This window comes from Zingiber officinale, chromosome 5A (assembly GCF_018446385.1).
Source record: "Zingiber officinale cultivar Zhangliang chromosome 5A, Zo_v1.1, whole genome shotgun sequence".
Taxonomy (NCBI): Eukaryota; Viridiplantae; Streptophyta; class Magnoliopsida; order Zingiberales; family Zingiberaceae; genus Zingiber; species Zingiber officinale.
Genome location: NC_055994.1, coordinates 149049762 through 149068669, shown reverse-complemented (window position 1 = coordinate 149068669; position 18908 = coordinate 149049762). Strand labels below are relative to the sequence as shown.

The 18908-nt window shown below is 34.5% G+C and overlaps 2 pseudogenes; both read left to right on the top strand.

Moving 5' to 3' along the window:
• Positions 1–4588: 4588 nt before the first annotated feature.
• LOC121980170 lies at positions 4589–5699 on the top strand (annotated as a pseudogene).
• A 507-nt stretch (positions 5700–6206) lies between these two features.
• On the top strand, positions 6207–7680 carry LOC121983379 (annotated as a pseudogene).
• The last annotated feature ends 11228 nt before the right edge of the window (positions 7681–18908 follow it).

Here is an 18908-nt window from a genome sequence, read left to right as displayed (position 1 = left end):
TGTTGTTGCATCCAAGCTCATTAAATGAAATAACAATACATATAATGAAACTAAGTCTACTAAACAAAAGATAATGCAAGTAAAACAAATCTAATTTATGAAATGTAAGTAGGGGCTTGCGGTCAGCCGCGAGCAGGGGCCTGCGGGTAGCCGCGATCATGGAGGCTGCGGCCAGTCGCGAGCAGGGGCCTGCGGACAGCCGCGAGCACGGGCCTGCGGCCAGCCGCGAGCACAGGCCTACGGCCAGCCGCGAGCACGGGCCTGCGGCGCCCGGCCTGCGGCCAGCCGCAAGCACGGGCTTGCGGCGCCCGGCCTGCGGCCAGCCGCAAGCACGGGCTTGCGGCGCCCGGCCTGTCGTGAGTAGGGGCCTGTGGCGGCTGCTGCGAGCAGGGGCCTGTGGCAGCTGCCGCGAGCAGGGGCCTGCGCCGGCCGACCTGCCGCGGTCGGCCCTACGGCGGTCGGCTGCCGCGAGCAGGGGCATGCGGCGTCGACTTGCAGCGAGCAAGCGCCTGGGGAGCAGGCGCCGGCATAGTAGGTGACGTGCGCGTCAAACAGAAGAGAAGAGGGAGGAGAGGAGCATACCAGAGTCGCCTGTTGCTGATCACCAAGAACAGGAGAGGACACGAGGCTGGACGCCGAGATTGCTGGTTGTCGGTCGCCGAGGATGCGGAGAGGAGAGGCCGAGATCGAGTTCGCGCGAAGAGGAAAGAGGAACCGTGCCCTAATTTTTACTCTAATTTACCGACGAAATTCCAATTCCGTCGGTGATCTCCAACGGAATGACAATTTCGTCGGTTCTTTCCGACGGAATTGGCATTCTGTCGGTAAACCCTAACCCTGTGCACTTACCAAGTTGGACCCGTGCCCTAATTTTTACTCTAATTTAATTCCGTCGGTAACCGCCGACGGAATGCCAATTCCATCGGTAATTTCCGACGGAATTGGTATTTCGTCTGTAATTTCTAACCCTGTGCACTCATCGAATTGGAGCGCCCAAATACTGTATTTACCGACGGAAATAACATTCCGTCAGTAAACATCAACACCCGAACCCGTATAGGATTTGTCGACTGAACATAAACTTCAGTCGGTAAATACCGACTAAAATATCTATTCCGTCGGTAATATCTGACGGAATTTAATTCAGTCGGAAATCACCGACGGAATTTAATTCCGTCGATAATTGTCCGATTGATTTTTATTCAGTCGGTAATCACCGATCGAATTGAATTCTGTCGGGAATGTCATTGTTATTTGCAGGGTTTTTTTTTTTTTTTTGTATAGTGTATTGCATTATACAATAGATGCCCAGTAAACATATTACAACCTTTCTATTAAGTATCATCTTTCTAATCCAAGCAAAGTTATCATATTTTCTAGCTTGCTTATTTAATTTTAAACTCGAGAGTATATTTTGTTATGACCATGCTAAGATGTATTTTAAATCATTTGGATTGTTTGAGGGGGAAGTTAAGGAATTTATTTGTAGAAATCAAATATGAAAAATATTGTATAATATTAACGAATTTAATTGTGTTTTCCCGTCCGAGCCGTCAACGCCGGAATAATTGCTGATGACATGAACATTTTCTCATTGTTTATTCTTTTATTTTTATTTACTTTGATCGAACTCACAATGAACATTGTTTTTGTACATGAGATAGATTTGTTGATCAATTTACAATTCCTTATTTACTAAACCCTAAACTCTTATTATCTTGAATGTTTTGATGTCTGAGTCGATAAAATTTATTTATATATGGTTAACAGTAAAGAATATATATTTGTTTTGGGCAATGGAGCTGCTGATTATAATTAACCTGATTGGCGGACAAATCTCATCGGTAGGTTTTCTCGAAAGTAAATTGATCAATCAGTCTCTTCTAATTTAATTTACTTGGTTTGATTCCTTATATAGTGCAATGTGTAACTTTTTTCAATTCCATATTTCAGCATTTATTTCAGACTAACTAATAACTTGATTTGATTCCATAGTACAATGAATGTGTAACTTCTCCCATTAATTCCATATTTCAGCATTATAACACAGATAACAACGATCTTTGTACTTTGCCAAGAGCCAAGCTCTTCATCAAAGACGTACATAACCTCATTAGATGGGACCCTGTTCCCTCCTCCAATTCCATTCACTTTTATAGTAAAAAAAGTAATTATATTCATCTCAGATAATTTTTATAATTCCTTCTTAAGTTATATGAAAAAAAATAAATTATATGATTAACTTATAATTGACTGTCAAATTGACACCTCTTGTCCCATTTGTAAAAATATGATAGATGAAAAGTAATGACAAATGATCATACTTATGATACAGGAGTACTTGTTTGAGTTGGTGATGATCGACTTGCATTAACTTATGTTGGATTTGACAGAGATGAAATATATCATGAATAAATACGGTTGACATGTTTAGCCAAACAATGACTTATTAAATTGTCATCCAATTTGATATGCCTAGCTTGGCTAGCATGTTGAACCCTATAAGTTTGGGCTTGTTTAACCCAACTAGCTCTTTAAAAATATCATCTTTTATATGTTATTTTTTATTATTTTTAATAAATTATTATTAAACCTATTCTTTTTATAAATTCAATGAGTTAAATATTGAATAAATAAAAAAAAATAAAACTAACAAGTAAACAGTTAAAGATAGAATAATTTTATATTGAAAATTTTAAAGTAATTGAGTTAAAAAAATAGTTTTAATAGAAAAGAGAAATAATTTTATATAAGAAATTGTAGGATAAATGAGTCTATATATTTATATTGAATTATATTATAAAAATATTATAAATATTATTATTTAAAATATTTTTAATTTTTTAACAATGTGCGACAGCGACTTTGAGAATTATATATATATATAAACTATATTATATAATGTATTGTACCAAGGACCTCCACACGCATTGAAACTCTTAAAGAGCTTATTCGTTGTCACATCTACACTCAAAGACGTAGTTATATAAGATTTAAGGGATATGATCGTACCTCCTAAAATTCAAGGAAAATATTAATATTATGAAAAAAAATAAAAAATATATATATAGTCATGAATTTTAAAACTTTCTCATCTTTTTAGCAAAAAATTCCAATTAAAACTCTTTCAACCTAATCTATTTTCCTCTTTTCCCAGGTCAACTTTTTTCTTTATCCGTTTTTCTTCTTCCTCCTCTAATCCCGAATTTTTATTTTCCTCTTGTCATTTTTTTCTTCGTATAATTTCTTTCATATTCTTTTTTCTAATTCTAATTTTACCCACAAAATCTTTCACGACATGTTGCTACCGTTATAACCCAAGTCGCTATCGCCGGACACCGATTGCTTTCATCGTCACTATCATTTGTTGTATGGTCGTTGTGTTCACTTGGCTAATGTCGTCACTTCACCGATACTCCATAAAAAAATACCTTTTAATTGAAGTGAAATTTACTTAATTGATTCATTTCGCTTAGCCGACACGTTGTTTGCTGTCAGCATCACCGTCATCATTCGCCGATTCTATTACTTTACCCCTCCTGAGTGAAAATCTTAGCTACTCTACTATCCACACTATGTCAAAAATTAAAAAATCCTATATACCTCTCCACTATTAAAAAAAAAAAAACTGTCAATAACCGTTTCATATTTTTGCACGACCCACATTTTTCAAAAAAATTATTATTTACTATTTTATTATTCTTAAAAAACTAAACTTAAGATGAATATCAATTAATTGACATCATATTGTATCCTAAATTTTTAATATACTATAAATCTCATACAGTTTGTCAAAAAAAAAAAAAAAAAATACCAATTACGATGAACATCAATTTTTTAATCCATCTTCCTCTATTTTGGGATTTTTAGATATTAATCAATATATAAAAAATTGACTAATTTATTTCACTTGACAAAATTAAAATAGTTAATATTATATTTCTAATAGTAAGGCAATCCTGTTGATCAAATTGATAAAATATTCTTATGGAAGGATAAAGAAAAAAAAAAGACACGTGTCAAGGATGTATTCACAGCGAAACTTGACACAGCATGTGATGAATCCACAGCGAAATTATTTTTAATTTTGAATTATAAAATTAAAAATAATTTAAATATTTTAAAATATATTTTTTTTAATATGATATAATTTTAAAATGATTGAGTGAATTGTGTGATCCATAAATAATGAGTGTAAATGTTAAAAGACATGTGGGTGAAAGAAAAATATTGTTATAATAAATATGTGACAATGGATTTTATAATTTTCTTTGATAAGATGATGAATATTATAAAATTATAACATTATGGATGCTCTTAGATGGTCTCAGCGCCAACTTTTCTGTCTTATCTAGAACAATAGAATCCCATATTCCCATATATCTCCACCGACGATTTCTTTCCGAGTAATCGGATTACTAAATCTGATTATTCTCATCCAATTTATTTCCATAAATTATTATATTAACAAAATTAATTATCCTTTTAATCCATCCATAAACTCTATAAATAATGAAATAATCATCCGATTCCCAATCCTCAACTCCATAAATCCATTCCCGGTCCTTTTCCTTTGGAGGAAACAGAGATGTTGGCCGTCTTCCGCAAGACCTTCGCTCGCCGTCCGACGGAGCTCGTCTCTCCGGATCCCGGCCTCCAGCAGCGCTGCGCCAAGAGCCGCGAAAAGATCCTCCGCCACTTCCAAGCCGCCCACCCCGCCGTCTCCTTCTGCACCACCTTCGCCGGCGGCGCCACCCTCGCCTCCATCGGTCCCCACGCTCCCCGCCCCTCTTTCCTCCACCGAAGGTTCCCGAAACGAGAGATTTTGACATCGTACGTAAATCATCTGAAATAAACGGAAATTAAAGTTCTATTTTGGTGTATCTCTGCAGATTGTTCTGTAGCTACGACAATGTTTACTGCGTGTTCGTGGGGAGCATTCACAACCTGACCTCGCTGGTGCGCCAGTACGGCCTCTCCAGTAAGCCCGCTGACGAGGCGCTTCTCGTGATCGAGCTCTACCGCACGCTGCGCGACCGCGGGTCCTACCAGGCCGACAAGGCCCTCAAGGACATCGCCGGAAGCTTCGCCTTCGTCGTCTACGACAACACCACCGGCGCCGTCTTCGCCGCCCTGGTAAGCAAACTGATTTTAGCTAGAAATTAAACGGGCGTACGTGTGTTTTCTTAATTTGGGCGTTACTTCTGGTGGCAGAGCTCCGACTGCGGGGTGCCTTTGTACTGGGGCGTGGCGGCGGACGGGTTGCTGGTGATAGGCGACGAGGTGGAGATTGTGAAGGGCGGCTGCGGCGAGTCTAACGCTCCGTTCCCCGCCGGTGACAATTTCACGAGCTCCCTATTTATACTTGATATGGAAAAGGAAACCGAACGATGAAACTGATCCGGCGAGTGAATTGTGGTTTTTTCAGGCTGCATGTTCCACAGCGTGGGAGGCCTGAGGAGATTCGAGCATCCGATGGACAAGATGAGGCCGATGAACAGCGGGTCGACAGCGAGGGCACCATCTGCGACGCCAGCTTCAACGTTGACGTCTCCAACAAGGTCAAAGCCATGCCGCGGGTCGGGAGCGCCGCCAACTGGGCCTCCACGTGGAGACCCGTTGGTTCCTGTAGGTACATTAATGGGGATCCCACTAATATGGTTAAAGGGGTCATGCTCTGGAACAAAAAAACGGTCTAGATAATCTCCTCTGCTCCACGTGGAACACTTAAATCTGCCCGCCGCGTTGCTTGATATAACTGTTACTTATGATTGCCTTTTTCTTATGATTGCCTTTTTCATTTTGCACTTTTAATTTATCCTTTAAATTGAAATGTAAAGCTTGACTTTTATCAATAAGATTGACCTTTGGTTAACGCGTGGGCTTCAATTGGACGGACGGTCATTTATAATTGGGCCTGTTCGATACTTTAGAGGCCCATTAGAAAGTAGGAAACACTCGTTATTGGGATATTTGAATAATTAGAAATCCGAGGGCGTAATCGAACTGTTACCTGTCACGTTCGTTGGGCACCCGAGTCGTCACGTGACGTCATCCTGATCACACCGTCCTCGCCCGCCCGTACTCGCCGTGGTCCCCACGCCCTCAGCCGGAGTCCGCATTAGCACGACTCGCGCCGCTTGTCGGGGCCACCTCCCGATGCCTTTATAAACCTTCGCGGCCGTCACCCTCCTCCTCTCGCTCTGTATCGAGATGCAGAGCACCGACTCCGCCTTTGACGCCGCCGTGAAACCACCGTTGCCGCCACTGCCGTCAATTCCGCCGCCGCATCCTCGTCTGCCCCCGGGTTTCCGCTTCCACCCCACAAACGAGGAGCTCGTCCTCCACTACCTCAAGAAGAAGGCGGCCTCCGCCCCCCTCCCCGTCGCCATCATCACCGAGGTCGATCTCTATAAGTTTGATCCCTGGGAGCTCCCAGGTTACCCCGTCCCCTTCCTCGTCTCCAATTTCCACTCCCATTCGCTCGATTTGCTCGGTCAACCGTTAACGATCGCTATTACTGTCACAGGAAAGACCAGTTTTGGGGAGCAAGAGTGGTACTTCTTTAGCCCTAGGGACCGGAAGTATCCCAACGGCGCGCGGCCGGACCGGGCGGCGACATCCTGATACTGGAAGGTCACCGGCACCGACAAGCCGATACTGACCTCGGGCGGGAGCCAGGTCAAGGTTGGCGTCAAGAAGGGCCTCGTCTTCTACCGCGGCAAGCCGCCGAAGGGCGTCAAGACCAACTGGATCATGCACGAGTACCGTCTCGTCGACGACCACTACTGCCACAGGAGCAGCGGACCTCCCCATGTCGCCAACAAGAAAGGGGCGGATCGCTCCGGGTAGAACCCTAAAATTTTAATCGCACTCGATTGCTTCTTGGGTGCTCGATTGATCGATTTGTCGTGTTGTGTTGTAGCTGGATGATTGGGTTTTGTGCCGCATCTACAAGAAGAGCAACACCGGCAGCATCGGTGATAGGCCCTCTTCTGAGGATGGCGGCGTCGCGGGTGCCGCGTCGGGCGGGTAGATGGAAGAGCTCCGACCGGCGCCGACCAACTACAACGCCCTGATGGCGAACGACGAGACCTTCTTCGAGGGGCTTCTCGCCGCCGAGGTCGGTCTGCCCGCCAACCCGATCGCCCACCTCGCCGTCGCGCCGCGAACCAAGCTCAACCTCACCTTCCCCTTGTGGCACCCCTTTTTCTCCCTCCACTGGAACACCGCCTCCCCCGTCATCCCCGCCGCCGCCGGTGACGGCAGCAACGACGACGACGACGACGACAATAACAACGCCAGCAGCAGCTGCAGCAATGGAAGCGCTGCTGCAAACGACGAATCCGAGCGCAACAACCGGATGTTTCTCGACCAGATTCACCACGGCACGGCGTACCAAAACCAGATCATTCATGGCGCTTCCATCTTCCACCTGCATCCCTACCAGCTCCCCAGAGTAAACTGGAGCTCCTAATCGTTCACCACAATCATCCTCGACCAATTCCAGGCATCTCAAAATAGTGCACATAATCAAAGTCCAATTGTTCCAGTCCATGAACAGAGCGATCACCAGTGGCAAAGAACAGAACATAACAAAAAAAAAGTTGGATTCTTCAATAACCCTACTGGGTACTGTAATTTCATAAGATCACAATATAAATAACAAAGAATTCAAGAAGATCACGAACCAAACGGGTACTGTAATTTCATAATAAATAATCGAGAATTTCACAGATGCTTTTTCTTGGATGATTCGTGTTCAGTTTCCAGACTGTGACATGAATTGAAGGTCAGCAGTCACCAGCCAGCTTCTGTTACAGATTCTGCTATCGATCTCCATCTGCACACAGCCAGTGACAGTGAAAGCTTGGATTGGAATATCTCCATAGAGAGTTAGGTTCAACAAGAACAAGTGTTTGTGGGGTTGACTTGGGTTCCCCAAATCGTAACCGAGGATATCTCAATTGATGCGAGTGACTTACTTTCGATGAAATAGATAGATAGATAGATGGATATTTGTTAAAAGTAGGGGTGAAGTTTCTAAGGGTAAAGAAGGCAAAAAGAGAGTGATATCCATTGATTGTGAGGAAGATGATTGGCCAAAACGAGAAGAAGAGTTAAGGTGTTGAGCTATCTTTTTCGAAATAAAAGTTTTGCGAGATCAATCTCGGGTGGGCACTATGGTATGAGGATATGTGTCCAAGGTGAAAGATTCGATAACTAGGCAAAAGTTAGGTTTAGTGGAAACAAATCGAAGAAATATTTTCGTTGTCTAACACGAGAAAGTAAACAATAACTTTCGCTAAAAGAAGTTCTCAACAAGAGGGAGATTTATGCAGATACATAGACCATAGGCGTATAGCGGGGTAAACCCCAGGTCGTCAGTTCCTTAGAATCGACCCCTGACCATTACGCCAGAGATATCATGCGCTCACCGTCTGCGCTACGCCCTGGGGGCACTAAAAGAAAAAAGGTGAAATTACGGACCGATCACCCAAGGCTAGTCAAAGAGGGTAATTGGATTTATTTATTTTTATAATAACTTCATTTAATCATAAGAAATATTTCATTACATTGTCAATGAGAATAAATATCCTTTGAATATGTTAAATCTTCATATTGATATGTACATTGTAGAGAATATAAATTTACAGTACAAGGTAGTCTAATGAAAAAATTGATGTCATTATTTGATATTTCTTCATCAAAATACTTACTCTCGTGACATTATGCTAATCTAGTATATAATGTTCATACTTAAACTTAAAAAAGGAAAAAATCTGATCTATCGACTATTTTAGTACGGTATTCAGTGTATTGTATCGACATCGAAACTTGATTATAAATATTATACAATTTATATGTTATTGAAAATCAATATATCGAAGTTTTGATATATCGAAATTTTAGTAGAGTATCAATATCATTTTTTTGTATATTAAAATTTTCAGTATATAAGATTTAAGTATTAATTTATCATACTGAACCAGTTCTAGATCATAGTCATGCGGAAATCACAAGGTTGCTCGTAGTTGTACTATGAGCTGACGATGACTGAGAAGTCCGTGGGATTAGGATTACATGAGTATATAATTTTATTTCTATAGTTAAAAAGTTTTTCAATTTATACAAAACTCCTTATAATTGTTTTTAATCCAATAATTAGATTAGTTTAATTTACTAAATAAATTTAATATTAGTTATTTTTTTCTTTAGCTAGTCTAAAAGTGATATAAAGTGTAATTATCTTAAAAATAACTTAGATAAAGATGAGAAAATTTGCAGATTTAATGTTATTTTAGAATATAATCATATTATTAAAATTGTGTTACATATTTTTTTTTATGTATTTTTTAATTTTATTTTATATGGTCTTTGGTCATCTATAGCCTTTTTAATAGTATACTAAAACTTTGGTATGTTATAAATTTTATTAGTTATAAATTTATATTAGTTATTCTTTTATTTAACATATTAAAATTACAGGTATTTTTAAAGATAATTTGGATGACAAACTTTATGTTATTTAAAAATTGAATGTTATAGTTAATCATCTTGTTATTTTTTAAAAAAAATATTATATGCTAGTAATTTTCTAAATATTATAATTTTTATATATATTCCTATACATTAATTTTATTTTGTAGTTTCTTCTAGTCATTTATTGCCGGAGGATGCAATTTTTGATAGTTTACTATTTGACCATGAAACCAAGCATTTTTCATTATTATCCATTATTGGAGGTGACACTTGCATCGTACTGAGTGTGATAGTGAGATTATTTTAGAGGTGCATTCGATCGCGTAATGTACCTCACCCTATAATTCCAAATGTAGTAGTCGCAAATATACCTTCTTCAATAAGGCAACAACAACATAAGATCTAGATGTTTCCTGCATCTATTTACATAGAAGATCCATCGGATGAATTATCAGAAAAGTGTGTAATTTATATTAAAAACTTTCAAAATGGTCTGGAAATTCGCACTTCTTTTTGTAATCATAGTTTTAATACTAATTGTATTGACTCTGGGCTTAGATAGCATAAAATATGACCACAAAGTAGAAGAGAGTTTGTAGATATTACTTAGTGATTATATTTAGTTATTTAGTTGTCATATTTAATTAACTTTGTAAACCCTTTTATTTTATAGTTTATCAGTGATTTATAAATTATTATTAAGTTGCAAAAATTGATTATTATTATTATTTTTATTATTATAAGATTCATGTGATAGGTAAGGATGGCATCCAAACTTAGATTTTAAATAAAATTATAAATTTGATATTGATATTAAAAATTTTGATATGGTATAATATTAATATATATATAATATATTAAAATTTTCGATATTTTCCTTTTATAATTACATGTTTCATACTAAATTAGAATCTATCTCTCAATTAAGTTTAACTTTTCATAATTAATTATGTTTCAATAGAAAAAAAAGAACATCTATTTTTATAAGTAAGGCAATCCTCTTATCAAATTAATAAATATTCTTATGGAAGGATAAAGCCAAAAAAAAAAAGACACGTGTCAACCGAACGCATCCATAGCGAAACTTGACACAGCGATAGCCTATCTGTCTTATCCAAAACAAGAGAATCCCATTTTCCCATATATGGCCCCACCGACATATTCCTTTCTGAGTAATCGGATCTCTCTCAAATCCGTAGCTAGGCTTACTAAATCTGATTAACCTATAACGCGTGGTAGTACATCCACGGTTCGTGAGCATTCTCATCCAGTTTATTTCCATAAATTATTGAAAATTGATATATTGAAATTTTAGTAAAGTATCAATATCATTTTTTTTTTGTATATTAAAATTTTCAGTATATGAGATTTAAGTATTAATTTACCATACTAAACCAGCTCTAGATCATAGCCATGCGGAAATCACAAGGTTGCTTGCAGTTGCACTATGAGCTGAGGATGATTGAGAGATCCGTGAGATTAGGATTACATGAGTATATAATTTTATTTCTATAGTTAAAAAGTTTATTCTGATACAAATATCTTTATGATTATTTTTAATCCAATAATTAGATTGGTTTAATTTACTAAATAAATTTAATATTAGTTATTTTTTCTTTAGCTAGTCTAAAAGTGATATAAATTGCAATTATCTTAAAAATAACTTAGATAAAGATGAGAAAATTTGCAGATTTAATATTATTTTAGAATATAATCATATTATTAAAATTGTGTTACATGTTACACCAATGAACTTATTATTATTTTTTATGAGTTTTAGTAATTTTGATATTTTTTGATGTATTCTTTAATTTTATTTTATAATGGTTTTTGGTCATCTATAGCCGGAAAAATAGACAAACATTATTCTCTTTTTAACTTATATTATAGTTATTGTAGTAATTATGGTTATAACCATATTAGTTTATGTGTGCTTATAATTGGTTCGGTATGTTATATTAATACTAAAATATAATACTATATACTATATACCATATCGAAAACTAAAATTTTAGTATACTAAAACTTTGGTATGTTAAAAATTTTATTAGTTATAAATTTATATTAGTTATTCTTTTATTTAACATATTAAAAATTACATGCATTTTTAAAGATAATTTGGATGACGAACTTTTCAAGTTAGATGTTATTTAAAAATTGAATGTTATAGTTAATCATCTTGTTATTTTTTTAAAAAAAATTATTATATGCTAGCAATTTCTAAATATTATAATTTTTTTATAAATATTCCTATACATTAATTTTATTTTGTAGTTTATTCTAGTCATTTATTGTTGGATGATGCAGTTTTTGGTAGTTTACTATTTGACCATAAAACAAAGTATTTTTCATTATTATTCATTATTGGAGGTGGACACTTGCATCATACTCTTACTCAATGTGATAGCGGGATTATTTTAGAGGTGCATTCGATCACGTAATGTACCTCAACCTACAATTCCAAATATAGCAGTCGTAAATATACCTTCTTCAATAAGGCAACAACAACATAAGATCTAAATGTTTCCTACATCTATTTACATAGAAGATCAATCGGATGAATTACCAGACAATTGTGTAATTTATATTGAATTTTTTCAAAATGGTCAAGAAATTTGCACTCTTTCTTGTAATCATAGTTTTGATACTAATTGTATTGACTCTGGCTTAGATAGCATAGAATATGATCACTAAATAGAAAAGAGTTTGTAGATATTACTTAGTGATTATATTTAGTTATTTGGTTGTCATATTTAGTTAACTTTGTAAACCCTTTTATTTTATAGTTTATCAGTGATTTATAAATTATTATTAAGTTAAAAAAATTGATTATTATTATTATAAGATTCATGTGATAGGTAAGGATGGCATCCAAACTTAGATGTCATATGTATTGATGGTATATAAAGGTGATCACATAGACTTTGTGAGTGATATTGCATACTATTGTTGTATGAAATATGTCTCAACTTCTCATTAGTGCAATCATTAATTATACCATATACCATATCGAAAACTAAAATCATATTGATAGTGTATCAAAATTTTGGTATACCAAAACTTTAGTATACCGAAACTTTGGTACGTTCAAAATTCTATTAGTTATAAATTTATATTAGTTATTATTTTATTTAACATATTAAAAATTTCAGGTATTTTTAAAGATAATTTGGATGACGAACTTTTCATGTTAAATGTTATTTAAAAACTGAATGTTATAGTTAATCTTGTTATTTTTTTTAAAAAAATTATTAATTGCTAGTAATTTTCTAAATATTATAATTATATATATATTTTTATACATTAATTTTATTTTGTAGTTTCATCTTATCATTTATTGCCGGAGTTTTTGGCAGTTTATTGTTTAACCATGAAAATAAGTATTTTTCATTATAATCCATTATATATTGGAGGTGCTACTTGCATAGTTCTTTTACTCCGTCTGATAGTGACATTATTTTAGAGGTGCATTTGATCGCATAATGCACCTCAAGCTATAACTCCAAATATAGCAGCCACAAATACCTTCTTCAACGGGACTACAACAATATGAGATCTAGATGTTTCTTATATCTATTTATACAGAAAATCAGTTGGATAAATTACCGAAGAGTGTGTAATTTACATTTAAAACTTTCAAAATAGTTAAGAATTTCACACTCTTTCTTGTAATAATAATTTTGATACTTATTGTATTGACTCACGGTTTATATAACATAAAATACGTCTAATGTGTAGAAGAGAGTTTGTAGGTACGTAATACTTTATGATTATATTTAGTTATTTAGTTGTCATATTTAGTTAACTTTATAAACCCTTTTATTTTATAGTTTATCAGTGATTTAGAAATTATTATTAAGTTAGAAAATTTTGATTATTATTATTATTATTAGATGCAAGTGATATGTATGGATGGCGTCTGAATTTAGTTGTCATATTTAGTTAACTTCGTAAACCTTTTATTTTATAGTTTATCAGTGATTTATAAATTATTATTAAGTTAGAAAAAAATTAGTTATATTTATTATTATTATTATTATTATTATAATAACATGAAATTGATATCATCTGAATTTTGATGTGATATGTATTGATGATATATAAAAGTGATCACATTGACTTTGTGAGTGACATTGCATACTATTGTTGTATAAAATGTCTTAACTTCCCGTTGGTGTAACCATTAAGTATATCATATACCGTATCGAAAACTAAAATCATATTGATAATGTATCAAAATTTTAGTATACTGAAAATTCAGTATGCTAAAACTTTGATATGTTATAAATTCTATTATTTATAAATTTAAATTATTTAATCTTTTATTTAACATATTAAAAATTATAGATATTTTTAAAGATAATTTGGATGACGAACTTTACATGTTAGATGTTAATTAAAAAAACATAAAACTTGTAATTGAATCTTCTTGAGTTCTGTTCTATAATTGAGTGTGTAAATTGCTGTAAAGAGACTTCTCCGCTTGAAAGAAAATTTTAGTACGCTTTTAACTTCCTTAGATTAACAATTTTCCTGGTTGTAACCAAGTAAATCGATTGTGCCTCTTTTTTTTTATTTAATTTCTTAATTCTATTTATGCAAGTATATTATATTAAATTACGCTATAAAAGTTCAAGGAAAGTTCATTTTTTACAAGGCTATTCTCCCCTCTCTAGTCGACCGCTACCGGGACCAACAGATGTTTTCTATATCTATTTACACATAAGATTAGTTGGATGAATTACCAAAGAGTGTCTAATTTGTATTAAAGACTTTCAAAATGGTCAAGAATTTTGCACTCTTTTTTTGTAATAATAGTTTTAATACTGATTGTATTGACTCTGAGCTTAGATAGCATAGAATATATCTATTGTAGAAGAGAGTTTCTAGCTATTAATTAGATTATTATATTTAGTTGTCCTATTTAAGTAACTTTGTAAACCCTTTTATTTTATAGATTATTAGTGATTTATAAATTATTATTAAGTTGGAAAAAATTGGTTATTATTATTTTTATTATTATTATTATATGCATGTGATTTGAATGGACGTCATCTGAATTTGGATATGGTATATATTGATGGTATATAAAGGTGATCACATTGACTTTGTGAATGATGTTGCATACTATTGTTGTATGAAATATGTCTCAAGTTTCCATTAGTATAACCATTAAGCTACGTTTGGTAGGATGAATCTGTCTTGTAATGTAATCAGGATTACATTACAAGGTTGATTATTTTGTTTGATTTGATTTTAAACTTGTAATGCAATATAATCTGGATTACAAAAAAGGGTGAAGTTTTGTAATCTGGATTACAAAGTAAATACTATGTAATCCGATTACATTACGAGGTCACAATTTAACCAAAATTTAAATGCCGAATATACCCCTAGTCCATGGCCGGCCGTCGCCCATCGCCACCGACCATCGCCCGTCGCCACCCATCGGCCGCCGCCCGCCCGCCGGCTGCCGCCGCCGCCGCCGCCCACCTGCCGCCGCCGCCCACCTGCCGCCGCCGCCGCCGCCCACCTGCCGCCGCCGCCGCCGCCCACCTGCCGCCGGACGTCGCCATCGCCGGTTGTCGGCGGCGGCCTTCGATTGCTGGCGGGCCGCCGATTGCCGACGAGGGCGGCGACGGACAATGGTTGCCGGCTGCGAAGGTCGCCGGTTGCCGCAAGCTTCGACAGAGGTGCGACGGCCGTCGGTAGAGGTCGCAGGATATTTTTGTCATTATAATAATACGAATTATATTCCTTATAAAAAATAATGGACACCAAACAAAAGAATGTAATCACCCTTGTAATCAAAGATTACATATATTACATTATCAAACGTAGTAATGTAATCAAGATTACATTACATTACATTACAAGTTAGATTACATTACACCCAACCAAACGTAGCCTACGTGTATTGTATACCATATCGAAAACTAAAATTATATCGATAGTGTATCAAAATTTTGGTATACCGAAACTTTAGGGTGTGTTTGGTACGCGCATTTTCCGTTTCTATTTTTTGAAAAACGCGCGTTTTCTGAAAAATGGTGTTTGGTTTGCATTTTTCGTGTATGTTTTCTAAAAAAATAGATAGCGTTTTCTAAAAAAACAATGAATGATAAAAAGTCATTTTCTGTTTTCTAGAAAATGCGCGTTTTTTAGAAAATGCGCGTTTTTCAGAAAACGCTTGTTTTTCTCAGAACAAAAATGAAAAATACGCGTACCAAACACACCCTTAGTATTTTGAAACTTTGGTATGTTATACATTCTATTAGTTATAAATTTATATTGGTTATTCTTTTATTTAACATATTAAAAATTACAAGTACTTTTAAAGATAATTTGGATGATGAATTTTGCATGTTAGATGTTATTTAAAAATTGCATGTTATAGTTAATCGTCTTGTTATTTATTTAATTGTTATATGCTACTAATTTTCTAAATGTTATAATTTTTTATATATTCTTATTCATTAATTTTATTTTGTAGTTTCTTCTAAACATTTATTGTCGGATTTTGTAGTTTTTGGAACTATATTTCATTATTACCCATTATTGAAGGTGCTATTTGCATAGTACTTTTACTCAGGATGATAACGACATTATTTAGAGGTGCATTCAATCCCATAATTCACCTCATGTTACAACTCCAAATGTAGGAGTCGCAAATCTATCTTATTCAACGAGGCTAGCTACAACAATATGAGATCCAGATGTTTCCTATATCTATTTACACAAAAAATCAGTCGGATGAATTACCTGAAGAGTATATAATTTGTATTGAAGACTTTCAAAATGGTCAAGAATTTTAATCTTTTTTGTAATCATAGTTTTGATATTGATTGTTTTGACTCTTGGCTTAAAGAGCATAGAATATCTCCACTATGTAAAAGAGAGTTTGTAGATATTACTTAATGATTATATTTAGTTATTTAGTTGTCATATTTAGTTAACTTTGTAAACCCTTTTATTTTATAGTTTTCAGTGATTTATAAATTTTTATTAAGTTGGAAAATTTTGGTTATTATTATTATTATTATTATTATAATAAGATTCATGTGATTTGTATGGATGGCTTCTGATTTTAGATGTGATATTTATTTATGGTAAATAAAGGTGATCATATAAACTTTGTGAGTGATGTTGCATACTATCGTTGTATGAAATATGTCTCAACTTCCTAGTAGTGCAACTATTAAATATACCATATACTGTATTGAAAACTAAAATCATATCGATAGTGTTTCAAAATTTTGATATACTGAATATTCGGTATGTTATAAAGTCTATTAGTTATAAATTTATATTAGTTATTCTTTTATTTAACATATTAAAATTACAGGTATTTTTAAAGATAATTTAGATGACGAACTTTCTATGTTAGATGCTATTTAAAAATTGCATGTTATAGTTAATCATCTTGTTATTTTTTTTATTGTTATATGCTAGTAATTTTTTAAATGTTATAATTTTTTATATATTCTTATATATTAATTTTAATTTGTAGTTTTTTCTAGTTATTTATTGCCTTATAATTTCTGGCAGGTTATTGTTTGACCATGAATTAAGTATTTTCCATTATTATTCATTATTGGAGGTGCTACTTGCATTGTACTTTTACTCAGTGTAATAGGGACATTATTTTAGAAGTGCATTTGATCACATAATGCACCTCAAGCTACAACTCCAAATGTAGCAGTTGCAAATCTACCTTGTTCAACGGGACTATAACAATATGAGATACAAATATTTTTTATATCTATTTACAAAGAAGATCAGTCGGATGAATTATCAAAGAGTGTATAATTTGTATTGAAGACTTTCAAAATGGTCAAGAATTTCACACTCTTTCTTGTAATCATAGTTTTGATATTGATTGTATTGACTCTTGGCTTTGATAGTATAGAATATGTCCACAATGTAGAAGAAAGTTTGTAGATATTACTGAGTTGTTATATTTAGTTATTTAGTTGGCATATTTAGTTAACTTTTCCCTTTATTTTATAGTTTATTAGTGATTTATAAATTATTATTAAGTTGGTAAAATTTAGTTATTATTATTATTATTATTATAAGATGCTTGCGATATGTTATGATGACATCTGAATTTGGATGTAATATGTATTGATGGTATATAAAGGTGATCACATAAACTTTGTGAGTGATGTTACATATTATTGTTGTATGAAATATGTTTCAATTTTCCATTAGTGCAACCATTAAATTGTCCAGCTGCAGCCTCTTTTGTACCGCCTTATTGCACTACAGCAAATTCAGAATTTGTTTAGAATTTAGTCTCGATATCAAAAACATAGAAATCCAAATGATGTTTTTTCTTCATAGGAGCACATATAAACTAAGAACATTGGGTTAACACATGGAAATCAAGAGTACTTCCTTTTTTTTCTATCTGAATTCAAGAACTCTAGAAATCCATTTCAGAAATTCGAATTCATCAAGAGTGTAAAAAATTTAAACAACCAAAGAGTTTCAGAGATACAAAAATCAGATTCAAAGCTCAACTTCTCAGCAGTAGCAGATTCAAATTTGTTGGATTAAGTTTCAACATTTGAAAGTTGAGGTAATTTCAGTTTAAATCATCAATGATTCATCTTGGAAGAATATATCATTTGGCTTCGGTCCATTGGTTGAGAAATGCACGCTTTACTTCATCTTTTGTTCATCTTCCATCTCAGGTCTTCGGTCCATTGGTTGAGAAATGCAAGAAGTATGGTCAATGCTTGAGACAAATCATGGAAGTCTTCCTGATCATATAATGAGCTATTATGGAGATTATCCAAGAGGAATGGTTGGTACTTTTGTTTGTAAGCTTCAACTTGACTATTGTTCTAGAAGAAGCTAAAAACTGAATGACTTTTTTGTTTTTGCAACAAGTTGAGTCAGCCTTTGAGTTTGCTAGGATATGCCAGAAGCTTGACTTCCATAATTTTATCTTCTCAATGAAAGCAAGTAACCCAATCATCATGGTTCAAGCATATCGTTTGCTAGTGGCAGAGATGTATGTTGGAGGTTGGAATTATCCTCTGCACTTAGGGGTCACTGAAGTTGGAGAAGGAGAGGATGGGAGGATGAAATCTGCAATTGGTATTGGGACCCTTCTTCAGGAAATCTTTATGCTCCACAATGAAGAATATAAACTATACATCATGTGAGGTCTTGGTTTGACTAAATGGATAGCCTAAATCGTGGTCGAGTTGTGGACCATAAGAAGATATGCTTGTCTTAGCCAATTGCTCTATCATAGCTGTTGAATATGAATTCAATCATATCCTAGTGGAATTGTAAAGAAAATAATCTAAATTTTCAGTACAAGGTATCTAATGAAAAAATTGATGTCATTATTATTTGATATTGGTTCATCAACATACCTCCTCTTGTGACATTTTGCTAATCTAGTCTAT